At 33.2% G+C, this 16,104-nt stretch overlaps 1 long non-coding RNA gene across 1 annotated transcript; it reads right to left on the bottom strand.

Moving 5' to 3' along the window:
• Nucleotides 1–1,615: 1,615 nt before the first annotated feature.
• LOC123887458 lies at nt 1,616–15,613 on the bottom strand. Its single transcript, XR_006801498.1, has 2 exons — nt 15,294–15,613; nt 1,616–1,880 (listed from the first exon to the last, which is right to left on the bottom strand). It is a non-coding gene; the product is annotated as an uncharacterized LOC123887458 (long non-coding RNA).
• Nucleotides 15,614–16,104: the final 491 nt, after the last annotated feature.

The raw sequence follows: 16,104 nt of genomic DNA on the forward strand, positions 1-16,104 counted from the left end.
ATTGAAAGTCCTATTTATAACGTTAAAAAAAAAAAAAAAACGAGTTGTAGTAAGCAATCTTTTTTTTTTATTTACTACTATTTTATTACAATTTTAATTCCTGTAAGGGTATTACTGGCATAAAATCTACAATTGGATTTAAAAAAGCGTAGGCTTCAGGTAATTTCGCCAAAAAAAGGTCAACTCGTATATATCATTCGAAATTTTAATTTCAATTGTTCAATTTAAGTGACAGTGCTACCGCTACAAGATTTTTTTTTTTATCAACTCATTTATTCTTGGTTTGAATTTCACTCCCATTGTTTTCCGTAATTTTAATCTACTTTATCGTAAAAATCTAAGTTGTATATGAAAAATATATAAGGTTTTAAAATACTTTATAGAATAACATTTATCAACTAACAAACAAATTTTACAATAACGTCCAATATAAAAAATGGGGAAATAGTCATTTTAGTCCCTTAATATGTAATTGGAAAATGCTAAACAGTGCCCCCGGGGCACTAGTTAAGCATGTTAAAATAGAAATTTTGTCTCGAAATGCGTGCATTCAATGCCTCAAAAGTATAAAAAGTTGTCTTTTCAATATAAATTTTATTTTTTATTTCCTTTTTAGGTAAGCTTAACAAGTGCCCCGGGGGCACTGTTTAGCATGACCCTATGTAATTCGCTGTCATTTTGGTCCCTCAATGAGGAAAAACTATTGAATAGTCCTTGAATCTGCATTCCGTTAGTCAGTTTGGTCCATTCTGTTAAGTTTGGCTGTTAACTCAACAAAAAGTCGACGTGGCATTTTTTGGACACACGCCAGCTTGCAGAGTTGGCACGAGGGACGAGGAAACTACCATTTTGGTCCCTGAATGTGCAACTCGCTGTCATTATGGTCTCTGAATCAAGAAAAAATACAAAATAGTCCTTGACTATGCAATCCGTTAGTCACTTTGGTCCCTTGCGTTAAAAATTGTTGCTAACTTTATAAAAAAGTTGAAGTGACATTTTTTAGAACATGTGGCACGCAGATTTAACACATTTGTGTGACAATTGGATGGATGATGTGACCAGAGACTAAAATGACATTACTTTTTTTTTCATTTCTTTATCTTCTTCCTCTCATTCTTTTTCATTCTCTCTATCACAACTGCGATCGGGACGGGACCGGAACCACTTGATGTCAGAACTAACCCCCGAACCAGATTAAATTGGTGGTGAAAGCCAACAAAAAAATTGAAAGAAGAAGAAGTAAAAGGGGTTGTTGTTAGTTTATTTATTGTATGAAGAAGGTAAACAAGAATGAGAGGAAGAAGATAAATAAATGAAGAAAAAAAAGTATGCATAACAACAAAATTTGAAAGAAGAAGAAGCGAAATGGGTTATTGTTATGTTATTGAATGTATGAAGAAGATGAAGAAGAATGGGAGGAAGAAGATAAATAAATGAAGAGGAAAAAAAATTAATGTTATTTTAGTCCTTGACCACGTCATCTGTAACACCCTCATTTCCCAACCGATTATCATTAATAAAAAAAATGATTACTTTTTTTCAAAAGAGGATGTCACTTACTAAAATCCAAAACATAATTTCTATTTAATTAAACATCGCAGCGGAATGAATAAAATTGTCTGAAATACAAACTCTAATTAAACTGAAAAACTCTTAATAATATCTGAATAATTTTAGAAATAGAATAAAGTGTTGTTTGGATGAAAATAATACATCAAAGTTTCCCAAATGAGGTATTTATGAAATAAAAGAAGTTGAAAATAAAACTAGATGAATTTTCCCCCATGTTACTAGTATCAGAAGAGACGTCTACATGCCAACCTCAAGTATGAGTAAAGGATTTCACCGCAAAATTTAAGGTTCACCCTATACCTGAAAATCTACGATTGCACATCGTAGGGCCAAGCCAACAAATAAAAAGTAACAGGGTAAGCACTAATCTTTTATCTTTTACTAATAAAAGGAAGGTTGAGTTGCTCCTAGGCCTTCATTGTGATGATGTGGCACCTCTAATAAAATTGCTTACAAAAGGATATATCAATACTAAAAAATGAAAAAATGAAAAAATAAAAAATTAAATTAAAAGGGACCAACTAAAATTAAATACTCCTAAAACAAAACGGAAATTTTTCTTATAATTTGTGATTGTGTTAATCCTCTAGAACTTGAAAGAGCACAACTTTTCATATATAAAAAAAATTTACAAAATTAAACATATTTATAGTTGAGTAGTATCCTGTATAAATGTGCAATAACCTATCCACTTTCTCACATCATGCAATTGTACTACTCATTTTGTGTGTTCATTCTTTAATCTATCAACCTCTTTGTACTGAAATGTGTTTCTTGCTCAAAGGAACTTCAACAAGCTAAGTATCATCGTTTCAAACTCTCATTTTTTTGCGTTATGAGTATATTTTAAAGATTACATAAATTCATTAGTGTGTGTTTCTATATATATATATATAGTTACATTCCCAAGCATGCGACTCAATGTTTAAGAAATTGATATACATAGGTACGAGATAATTGTCTTTCATTTAAATTTGTAAATTATAATTGTTTGATTGCTCTTATGATCTTATAAGACATCATATCTAATAACCTTTTTAATTATCTCTATCTTTTTTCAGGTTGAAAATGGTCATTTAGTGTTTTGTTCCACAGTTGCAAGCTTTAAGTAATTGTTAGAATATTGTATTTATTTTCAATTTTCAAATCTATTTATCTATCTTCTATCTATTAAGCAAGCATTGTGATGATTTGACACCTCTAAAAAATTTTATGCAACTTCTTATTCTAGGTAAATAAATAAATCATATAACTTTTACAATTCTACAACTTTCTATCTATCTATCTATAATAAAAAAAATTGATTTTGGATCATCATCGCTTTATTCAAACAACTATTTGATGATACTCTTCAAATTTTTCATTGGCTTTTCTTATAGGATTGAAGCTGAAGTCACTATATATTTAGATTAACCAAATCTTTTTCCATTATTTTATTTCATAATATTGTGGATATTACATTGTATATGTGCTAAAACTTTCCGGTAAAAAAAAAAAGTGTTAAAACTACAACCATCTTTATGTTTTACATTTTTCATTCATAATCATTATGAATTATGTCTTCTAATAATTGTGGATTACGTTTTTCTATAATGGAGTTATGTGTGCGGTCAAAATCAACATGCATTTTTTGGAGCTAGATATATGACCAATAACATGTATGTGACGGTTCGTCTTCAACAAGGTGTGTATTTTACTCTTGGTTATTTTGAAGCCTCCATATTTTTGCCTATGTAGCATGCTTTAGAGAAAATTTTCTCTAGCTATATTTAAACATTACTCTAAAATTTATTTTGTGTCCATTCATCATCCAAATCATTGGTCTTGAGACTAACATAAATTATATCTAGGCAGATTATAATGGGTTTAAAACAAATGCAAATATTGTAAAAAATAAAATGCAAGTAACATAATATTACGTTTATATATGGTATATTATATCTATACATATATATATCTTGGAAGTATTGAAAATTAATAAGTAACAAATAATGGAAATTAATGGTGCTAAAATAAAAAAAGAGGATCAAAATTATAAAAGAAAAAAAATGAAAATACGTCACTAAAGTATGTATATATAAATTATATGTATGCTCAACATAAAAAATATACTATGTATATATAATGACATTTACTATTCCTATTCATTATTCAAATGTTACATATTATTCACTTTCTATTAGAATGAAATAACTTTTTGCATTGAATACCTTATGGGTTGATGGTTACATTTCAAGTATTCGTTTTTGTGGTGGTTGATGAGTCAATCTCTTGAATATCAGGTATGTTACTCAATGATTAAAAAATTATATTAGTTTACATATATGTCTTTTATTGTTTATAAATTTCAATTTTTTATACGTTCTCAAAATCTTTCAAGACATCAACTCTAGTAATTTTCATGTGTAACCAGGTTACTGGATTTATAAATTGTATCCTTTATATTACTTTTATGATCTTGCAAGACTACAATTCGATCTAATAATTTTTTGTGCATAATATTTTGAGTATATGATTTAAGAGCTCTATATTATAAAAAAAAAGAGTATTGCATTCTAATAAGCACTACTAAATTATACTGAAAACCCGAATAAAAATTATTCAATAGCAAAAGACAAAAAAAATATGAGGGGACAAGAAAAATCATTAAAAAAAATGAAAGATAAAAAAAATGAATTAAGCATAGTAAAAAAAAGATAAATAAAATCGCTAGCTAAAAACATTATGAAAAATTTTTGACCAATAAAATATGGGATATAAATATTCTACCAAGTGAATGTTTGAGAAGAAACTTTAATAGAAACAATTTATTATCAGAACAAGAATCGTCTTTTTTATAAATCTGAGAGACCTTAAATTGTGTGAAGGGGTAGAGTAAATAGTTATAATTTTTCAAGATTAAGATGAAAAATCATCAACTATATAAATTGTTTATGCTCATACGTCAAAATAAATTTTATAAATTGTTGAAACTGTAGATATTAAAACATAATTACATGCAAAATATTAAGGTGATTTAGATAATCTCATTCTTTACATATAGTGTGTGCATGTGATCTGAAATTCACTAAAAATTCCAAAATTATTGATTTGATTTAAATAATAATGCAAATATTTAAATAAAATAAGTACATATTCTATAAAGTGTTAAAAAAAATGTTTAAGTTACGGCTCAAAATAAAATAGTGAGATGTTGGTAAGAAAAATATAACATTTTTTTAAGCAAATAATAAGATGACATGTGAAATTCATATATATAAAATCATCATCCAAACTTATATATTGGCAACAAAAAATATTCACATTTATAACAAAAATAAACTAAGATCTTATAAAGAAAATCAACATCCAAACTAAGATCTTATTGAAAAAAAAGTACATCAAAAATAAAAAGCAAAGTGGTACATGTGACTATACAGTTGCAATTCATCTAAAGAAAACTAAGATCTTATACAATTACACTATTAAAATAAAATATGATTCAATAACTGAGATGAATGCAAGCAAAGTAATTAAATAAATAAATATGTAACGATTGGTAAATGCTAATAAAAATGAATTACATAAACAATACAAAAAGTACAAATAGCAAAGTAACTAAATTTCAAAATCAAATAAAATCAATTCCCAAATGTAGGCTATGTCATAAAAATTCAAAACTCTCTAATACACGTGGTACCAGGGTCGGAGGTCATAAATGTACACTCCTCTACACGACAACAAATTCGGAAGCCGAGATAAATTGTAATCGGTCATTCCTCTACACGACAACAAATTTGGAAGCCGAGATAAATTGTAATCGGTCATTCCTCTGCACGACAACAAAAGTGGAACCAAGATAAATTGTGTAACACCCAAACCCGTTAATTAATTAACTCTGCCTTTATAAAATCTTTTTCGAAAATACGCAGCGGAAAAATTGAAAATATGGTTATAAAGCGCTGGTTTGAATACTACAAGCTTCATTCAAAGATAATACTAATACAATTAATTAGTAAAAGGTTTGAATAAACAACACAAATCTTCGCATCGACACGATGCGTCATTAGTCATACAAAACGGATACATTTTCAAAATGAAACTAAACCAAACAGAGTGTTCTCAAAGGACTCTATATATATATATAAAAACCCTTTTTCCCGTGTCTCAATCAGAGCAGAGCTTCACCATTGCACTCGGACGAGGCTAACATATAACCTGTCAACCTGGACCCCCAAAGGTCCAGCAAATAACACAAATCAGAGAGTTAGAAAACATAAACATAAATATAAGTGTGAGTAGTATACTACACACTTCACACGCTATCATACATTTCTAACTCACGCACATACATCGTCAAATACGACTACCAATTAATCATTCATTTACAAACACACCAATCATATAGTTTCACGTCTTCTCGGACACTACCAAATTGTTCATTTTATAGTCATGACGGACTCTACACTTGTTCATTTTATAGTCATGACGGACTCTGCTCATATACCAAGACATGGCAACAATCACAGTATTAAACAATTAGTAAATACCAAAGCTTAACACATACGGAAAACACATTACAATCCAATCAGATAATGTCACATACAATTATCAAGTATATGCACATTTACCCTAATGCAATCTAATGCCATTTACTCATGTCATGTCCCCTAGACACAACTAATGCATGTGGTACCATTTCCACGTTGTTCAGATTTCAGTCATGACGGACTGTTCAGATTATAGTCATGTACGGACTGTTCAGATTATAGTCATGCACGGACTCTACATCAGTTTTACATCATGCAGGATGCTATCAGTTTTACATCATGCAGGATGTTCGTCACCCCATTTAAGATGAACTAACAGTTTTACATCATGTTGGATACTGGCCAACTTAGACCATCTCATTCAGTTTTACATCGTTGCTGGATGGTGTCAGTTTCAGATCATGCAGGATCATCATCAATACAGTTTTAAATCTTGTCGAATCTCGGTTATCATCAACCATCTCACTCATAAAGAGGAGTCGCACAGTTTTATATCATGTTTGGATATGGGCTCTAGATTTCGGATAACATAATCCCATCTTCGGCCACTTTTCATAAACATAATCCATTTTCATCAATTATTGGAATTCACATGATTCCCATAACACAATTATTCATGAATGCATGATTACTTTTAAACACATCAAATACATGACGCTATCTAGCTCGAAGCTATTCATTCACTGATGCGGAAACACAATTCCAACATCTAACACATTAGGATAACACAATATCCTATCACTCAAATCATAATTATTCACATGATAATTATCTGCATAACCATTTTTATACACATAAAGTTTCATTTACACTTATGTCATAAAACACACATCATTTCCTTAACATTGCAAATTAATGCTAAAACATCACATTGCTCACTTTAAGCTACAACTTATTGCATACACGTTTATCAATCATATAACGACTAACAATAAGCATTAACAGTATCAACATGTATCAATAATCATGTAAGGATACCCTTAAACCATGTTACAAGTGCCTAATTACACTTACGAACAACAACAAAAATTGCTGTCACAGAGGCCTTCGCTGAGCGAAGGCTCAGCGAGACATGGCGAACCTCACCAGGAAGTCACCTGCTCATGGTGAGCATTGGCGAGCTTCAGCGAACATGTTCGCTACAGCGAACTCCTGGTCGCTTAGCGAACTACACCAGAAAAGAATATCTGTTCTTGAGTTTTCTAAGGCGGTTTAATATGGAATCCACTCAAAAATCCATCTAGACATGTTATAAATTCTTATAAACAGCTAATTCAAGCATATATGGTATCTATGAACATTAATTAACACTCACAAACACCCACATACATCACACTTACAAATTCATACCAATTTCTTGCATTTTAAGCAAGTTTAACAAAACATGCAAATCATTGATCAAACATCTGCATATACCCACTTTCAACTCCCCAAAGTTGTTTACCTCATCTACCATGAGTTCACTACACATGTTAGGATCAAAAGAATCCATTTTTTTCCATTAAGAAAGTCACCCACAAAACCCACAAGAAAATAGAGTGGAAAGAGTTTGGGAGTGGAGGAATCGACATCCTCCCCTCTTTCGAATCACTCACGAATATGTAATCTAACTCTAATACCTTAGCTTTCGACGAATCCCCAAGCTTGCTCTACTCTTCTCTCCCACGAGCTCCTCCTCTTGCTCTTTCCCTAGCACTTCTCTTGCTCTTTCTCAAGAATTGTAACTTATGAGACTATTCATGGTTTGACTTGGCTACTTATAGAGCTCCCATTGTTCTCATGGATCCAAGCCCACTTGGCTTAGGCCCAATGCCTATCCCACGCCCAAAGGCCCAAACAACATAACTTCTCGCCCATTAACTTACGTTCTCGCTAAATGATTATTCGCCGCTTAATAATTTAATTATAAATCACGCCCTCGCGTAATAAAATAATTAAATAACGAATACTAAATTTTGGGTCGTTACAATTCTCCCCCACTTAAAAATATTTTCGCCCTCGAAAATGGCTCGACTAAGAACAACCTCGGATGAACTCTCTCATCCGACTTTCTAATTCCAACTTACATTCTAACCAATGGGTTTCCTCATACTACCTTAACCAAAACATACAAAACACTTCATGCAAATTCGCCCATGATGGCGGCAAAGCAATCCTATACGTCACTTTTCCGAATCATTTTACTTCCCTCGGTATTCCTTTATACCATCTCTGGTCAAAATAACACTTCTTCCGGATTCACACCAACAATCATTCAAATTCCAAACAAACCAAGTCTGACAAAATCAGTTTATTCCAATGTACACAATGAAGTTTACTACCAACAATAGATCAAGGATAGCTAATCCCTCGATTTGTCGATAGATAGTCAACAATCGTGACAACGGTATAAATCATTCTTATCAAACTACTTAAAATTTCAACTTAACATCTTACGGTACTCGCAGCACCACTCCAAAACAAAACCACTTAACCCAAAATACTCCGAAAGACCCTTCCGTTGCATACTTCACAACTTTTCAAATTCCATAAGTTCTTAACTGCGTCGAATCTCACTCCAACCATTCATTCGGTAGCACAACTTCTACACTCATTTGTTGTCCAACTCCTCAAAGTTCTTAACACATTCCAAAAATATATTATCTCCAACCGTCAAATTCTTTTCCTTCGCAACTCCCAAATCGTTGCGTCGAACCCCATCATAACTGTTTTATTTTCCAAACAATCTCTTATCCAAATTTCTAGGTTCCTTAACACGACATTTCCAATGTCACTTTTCCGTCGAGGTACTTTTATCCAAAATATTACCTTAAGTCACTCGTCGACTAACTATCATTTCATCGTCCATGATGAAAATATCCAAAATATTTTATTTCCTTACCACATAGTATTACTATACTACTCCAACATATACGATGTTCCCAACATCACTTAGTCTCCACCGACTTTTTCCATTCCATAAATAATTTTCCAATTGCTACAAAACATCTCTGATACTTACTTCAAGCATCACTTCCAAATTCTCAACACACATTTTCCAAACACAACAATCACTTATGTGTGAGATAGTCCTTTCCGCAAATTCTTAATTGACATAAGTCACTTTCTTACGTCTCTCTAATACTCGTGCTCGACACGTTTCCAAAGGCTAACTTTCTTATCCCCAAACATCCAAAGGTAACACTTCGCACTTAGCTTCTCAAATCCTTCCAAGAAATGACTACTCGGTTCAAACATACTCAACCTTTATAAATCCTTCCTAGGCTCTTCTTGATCACCTAGTAATTCTGTATTTAAATCTCAGCTACTATCAAAAGTTGATTTCCAAACAACCATGATCTCCGTCTTGTTGATTCCAACACAACTCTCATCAGATTCCTCTGAAAACTTTTCATCAACAAAGCTTCCATCTTTATCACTCTTCCTCCTCTTTGAGGATGAACCATCAAGTGAAAGACAACCAAACAATGGAACATTCTTGCCACGAGTTCCGCTAGAAACACCACCAGTCCCACTTAACTTAACCCTCAAGGTACCCACCATTCGCATACTCGTCGTATGATCATCACTAGGTTTTCTTACCCTCGACGCACACGTCTTCTCCGTTTCCAGCAACGGTGTTCACTTAACATTCAATCTGCTCCATCGTTCCCCAATGGCCACATTCTCCCTACGGCTAAACAACTTCATTCCGACTCACTCCGAAATGATCATCTGATACTTCCTCCAAAGTATTCTCCAAATAAGAACTCCACTTCGAATAATGCTACTCAATCTTAAACAATCCACTTCAAGAACATCTCTATTCGTCCTTACTTCTCGCGTTCGAAACATCTTGGAGAGACAAAATCTTCTCCCCCACTTATCTCAAACCCACCTTTACACTTCCACTAGAACATCCGGTGTAAGCACCTAACCGTCCTATCGATTCCAAATTTATTCCTCCCAAGAGAAATCTAATACCGACAGCATTCACATGCATGTCGTATGCAAAGGGTAAACATAAGGTAAGATATCTAAGCATCTACTCAAAACCCCGGTGCAGTCCTCTTGATATACACACCACTACAAAATACATAAACACACTATTCCCATCTATGCTAATGTAACAACCTACGTAACAACTAGCATACATAATTACTACCACATGTCTGTACATATATTTATAACTAAACTATATGTAAGACAATGAAACATCCATGTACACAAGACATCGAGTCAAGTACATGCATTACATTTCATATCACTCACAGATATGAATTCCACAAAATCAATTCAAACATATATATATATATATATATATATATATATATATATATATATATATATATATATATATATATATATATATATATATATATATATATATATATATATATATATATAAAATATAGCATGCTTTCAACAACTTCTCAACACGAGAATACATTCACACTTAAGTAAACACTCAAGCTATAAACATAATAATACACAACAAAAACAGACAGACACAACTGGCACACATGCTCACTCGATCTGAATGCACAGACCGGCTCTGATTGACACATAACCTCACAGTCCGAAGACGACCTGCTCTGATACCAATTGTAACACCCAAACCCGTTAATTAATTAACTCTGCCTTTATAAAATCTTTTTCGAAAATACGCAGCGGAAAAATTGAAAATATGGTTATAAAGCGCTGGTTTGAATACTACAAGCTTCATTCAAAGATAATACTAATACAATTAATTAGTAAAAGGTTTGAATAAACAACACAAATCTTCGCATCGACACGATGCGTCATTAGTCATACAAAACGGATCCATTTTCAAAATGAAACTAAACCAAACAGAGTGTTCTCAAAGGACTCTATATATATATATATAAAACCCTTTTTTCCCGTGTCTCAATCAGAGCAGAGCTTCACCATTGCACTCGGACGAGGCTAACATATAACCTGTCAACCTGGACCCCCAAAGGTCCAGTAAATAACACAAAGCAGAGAGTTAGAAAACATAATCATAAATATAAGTGTGAGTAGTATACTACACACTTCACACGCTATCATACATTTCTAACTCACGCACATACATCGTCAAATACGACTACCAATTAATCATTCATTTACAAACACACCAATCATATAGTTTCACGTCTTCTCGGACACTACCAAATTGTTCATTTTATAGTCATGACGGACTCTACACTTGTTCATTTTATAGTCATGACGGACTCTGCTCATATACCAAGACATGGCAACAATCACAGTATTAAACAATTAGTAAATACCAAAGCTTAACACATACGGAAAACACATTACAATCCAATCAGATAATGTCACATACAATTATCAAGTATATGCACATTTACCCTAATGCAATCTAATGCCATTTACTCATGTCATGTCCCCTAGACACAACTAATGCATGTGGTACCATTTCCACGTTGTTCAGATTTCAGTCATGACGGACTGTTCAGATTATAGTCATGTACGGACTGTTCAGATTATAGTCATGCACGGACTCTACATCAGTTTTACATCATGCAGGATGCTGTCAGTTTTACATCATGCAGGATGTTCGTCACCCCATTTAAGATGAACTAACAGTTTTACATCATGTTGGATACTGGCCAACTTAGACCATCTCATTCAGTTTTACATCGTTGCTGGATGGTGTCAGTTTCAGATCATGCAGGATCATCATCAATACAGTTTTAAATCTTGTCGAATCTCGGTTATCATCAACCATCTCACTCATAAAGAGGAGTCGCACAGTTTTATATCATGTTTGGATATGGGCTCTAGATTTCGGATAACATAATCCCATCTTCGGCCACTTTTCATAAACATAATCCATTTTCATCAATTATTGGAATTCACATGATTCCCATAACACAATTATTCATGAATGCATGATTACTTTTAAACACATCAAATACATGACGCTATCTAGCTCGAAGCTATTCATTCACTGATGCGGAAACACAATTCCAACATCTAACACATTAGGATAACACAATATCCTATCACTCAAATCATAATTATTCACATAAAGTTTCATTTACACTTATGTCATAAAACACACATCATTTCCTTAACATTGCAAATTAATGCTAAAACATCACATTGCTCACTTTAAGCTACAACTTATTGCATACACGTTTATCAATCATATAACGACTAACAATAAGCATTAACAGTATCAACATGTATCAATAATCATGTAAGGATACCCTTAAACCATGTTACAAGTGCCTAATTACACTTACGAACATCAACAAAAATTGCTGTCACAGAGGCCTTCGCTGAGCGAAGGCTCAGCGAGACATGGCGAACCTCACCAGGAAGTCACCTGCTCATGGCGAGCATTGGCGAGCTTCAGCGAACATGTTCGCTACAGCGAACTCCTGGTCGCTTAGCGAACTACACCAGAAAAGAATATCTGTTCTTGAGTTTTCTAAGGCGGTTTAACATGGAATCCACTCAAAAATCCATCTAGACAAGTTATAAATTCTTATAAACAGCTAATTCAAGCATATATGGTATCTATGAACATTAATTAACACTCACAAACACCCACATACATCACACTTACAAATTCATACCAATTTCTTGCATTTTAAGCAAGTTTAACAAAACATGCAAATCATTGATCAAACATCTACATATACCCACTTTCAACTCCCCAAAGTTGTTTACCTCATCTACCATGAGTTCACTACACATGTTAGGATCAAAAGAATCCATTTTTTTCCATTAAGAAAGTCACCCACAAAACCCACAAGAAAATAGAGTGGAAAGAGTTTGGGAGTGGAGGAATCGACATCCTCCCCTCTTTCGAATCACTCACGAATATGTAATCTAACTCTCATACCTTAGCTTTCGACGAATCCCCAAGCTTGCTCTACTCTTCTCTCCCACGAGCTCCTCCTCTTGCTCTTTCCCTAGCACTTCTCTTGCTCTTTCTCAAGAATTGTAACTTATGAGACTATTCATGGTTTGACTTGGCTACTTATAGAGCTCCCATTGTTCTCATGGATCCAAGCCCACTTGGCTTAGGCCCAATGCCTATCCCACGCCCAAAGGCCCAAACAACATAACTTCTCGCCCATTAACTTACATTCTCGCTAAATGATTATTCGCCGCTTAATAATTTAATTATAAATCACGCCCTCGCGTAATAAAATAATTAAATAACGAATACTAAATTTTGGGTCGTTACAAATTGTAGTCGGTCATTCCACTACATGACAACAAACCTGCGGCGTGGACTTCTTATTACTCAATTTGAAACCAACCACGTTTTAATCAAGCCTTCATCCAGAGAATTCACCAACAACATATTTTTATTCAAACTATACATATACTCATCCACTCAATGAACAACTATGCTAATCCACTTCATTGTAATAATTGGATATCAACATAAACCCACGACTAGTACTCAACCTGTCAGCAATATACTCATTTATCTAATTATTCATTTATTTTATTTTATTTTTACAATTTTTATAACTCACAAACAATCATCCGGTTTCTTTCTAAGGTTAAAGGGTACATATAAAAACAATCCAGTTTTAACTCATCCTTAAACTCACCCTTCTAAATTTTAGAGAAATAGTCCCAATATCCCCCTCATTCATGTCTATCATAACAACACTACTCAGAAACTGAAAACAAGTTGCAGAGTAACTTCTCCAACACATTAGTCACGAAAAATCCAACAACTACGGCATACGGGATTTGAATCCCAACGAGAAGCAAGCAACAACATAGGCACAAACAACAGGGGAAAAGAACAAAAAATTAAGGCTTAATTAGTAAGATGGTCCCTTAAAGACATTTTTGATTTCACATTAGTCCCTTAAAGAAAAAAAAAGGTCCGAATAGGTCCCTTAAAGAAAAAAAGGTCCGAATAGGTCCCTTAAAGACATCTCCGTTAATTAGTTTGGTCCCTTAAAGACATCTCCGTTAATCAGTTTGGTCCTCGAAAAAATGGATGAAAATGACCAAACTGATTAACGGAAATGTCTTTAAGGGACCTATTCGAACCTTTTTTTCTTTAAGGGACCTATTCGGACCTTTTTTTCTTTAAGGGACTAATGTGAAACCAAAAATGTCTTTAAGGGACTATTTTATTAATTAAGCCAAAAATTAAAGTTTGATTTTTAAGTTCCGAACAATTCCGAAACAATCCCAAATTAATCCAATATAATTTCCTATGATTACTAGTCAATTAGGGGCTAATTTTTGTGATTGAAGAACACCTAATTTTCTGATTTTAATCTTTGATTTGAGGTTTCGATTTTATTTTTATTGTTATTTTCATTTTTATTTTTACAAGAACATAAACACCCAAGTTTCAAAATAGACATCACCTAACGCTCTATTCAAAAGAACTTAGGCTAATTACTGATTCATTCACCTACTAATTTTATACAAAAAGTGATTAAGTTTCATTTTATCAAACACTAACTGTTCTAATAAAAAGTCACTCAAAAACCTTCGCCATCCCTAACTCACAAGTTGTTAATTGCTCAAATTATTTCAACTAACTATTTTCTAATATAAGACCATCACATACATATTTTCTATCAAATTTGTAGCATGTACCGTAAGTAACTTTGTACTACAATTTCACTAAACTATCACTACACTCAATAAGTGACATCAACTAGTTATTAAGTACATATTAGCAACTTCCTTTCACTAACCTTATAGATCATCACTTTCTCAAAAGTAAACCATTTAAAACACCACCCAAAGACTAAACATGGCATTCACGCCACCAGCAATGTAATAACAATATATATCATCATAGTGTTAAAGCTTGATATTTTAGTTTCAAGCAACCCCAGAAAACAGCCCCAAAATTAATCTAATATTAATTTTCTATGATTACCATTCAATTAGGAACTAATTTTGTGATGGATTAACACTTAATTTATGATTCTAATCCCAGCTGGTTAGAATTTCTGATTTCTCTGCTCAATTTTCAACCCAAAATATACACACTCAAAACATAAATGCATGACCCAATATTCCAAAGCAAATATCAGAATGTAAATGCACAATTATAGCAGATTAAGGCAAAACGAAATTGCACTCCAAAGTACAAAATCACCAAACAGAAATCAAAAAGAAGAAATTAAAGAAAGCATAAAACCTATTCTGATTCACCCAATTATTAAACATAAGTCTTCCCCTAACCTTAAGTTTTGATGAATTCTTTCTTTGATCCTAGCTGCTGAAATCCTTTCTTCTCCTTCCTATGGGCGGCTGCCTCTACCTCTTCTCTACCTCAATTTTTCTGATTTTCTTTCTAAGTTAGAAAACTAGGTTAATCCCAAGTTTACTTAAACTAGTTTTAACATAATTCTTATTCTTTGGGCTTCCCGCCCGCACCCGTCTTTTACTTCGTGCTATCACAACCCAAGTCCACTTACTACTTTTCTATTATTACTATTAGTTTCTATTTTTCTATTCTAACTAAAATAAGTCATAAACTCACCTTCTAAACTCGTCTACTATGTGCGCTAACTGTAACGACCCGATTTTTAGTAAATCGATATTATATATATTTGCATATATTTTGGGTTAGTGTTAAATATTTATTTACGCGACGTATAATTATTTATCGCGAACATAAGTTTGTGAGCGAAACCTTTGCCATGTTAGAGGGCTTGGGCGTGTGATAGAGCTTAATGGGCCTAAGCCATTGGGCTTGGTTCATGACTAAGGAAGTGGTATAAGTAACCAAGTCAAACCCATGAATAGTATCACAACTTGTTTTTCATGAGAAGTTAGAAGTTTGTAAGCTTAGAAGTAAGAGCAAAACCCTAGGAGAGCAAGAAGAAGAACACAAGCAAGGAGAAGAGATTTAGAGGCCAAGAATCATCATTCAATCGAAGGTGAGAGTGGTTAAGCATAAGCTTGGGTGATCCAAGAGAGGGGAGGTGTCTAGCCTCCATTCCCAAACTCTCTCACCCAATTTCTTTGGGGTTTGGGTGAAATTTCTTTA

The sequence above is a fragment of the Trifolium pratense genome, linkage group LG5 (genome assembly GCF_020283565.1).
Source record: "Trifolium pratense cultivar HEN17-A07 linkage group LG5, ARS_RC_1.1, whole genome shotgun sequence".
In the NCBI taxonomy this organism is placed as follows: domain Eukaryota; kingdom Viridiplantae; phylum Streptophyta; class Magnoliopsida; order Fabales; family Fabaceae; genus Trifolium; species Trifolium pratense.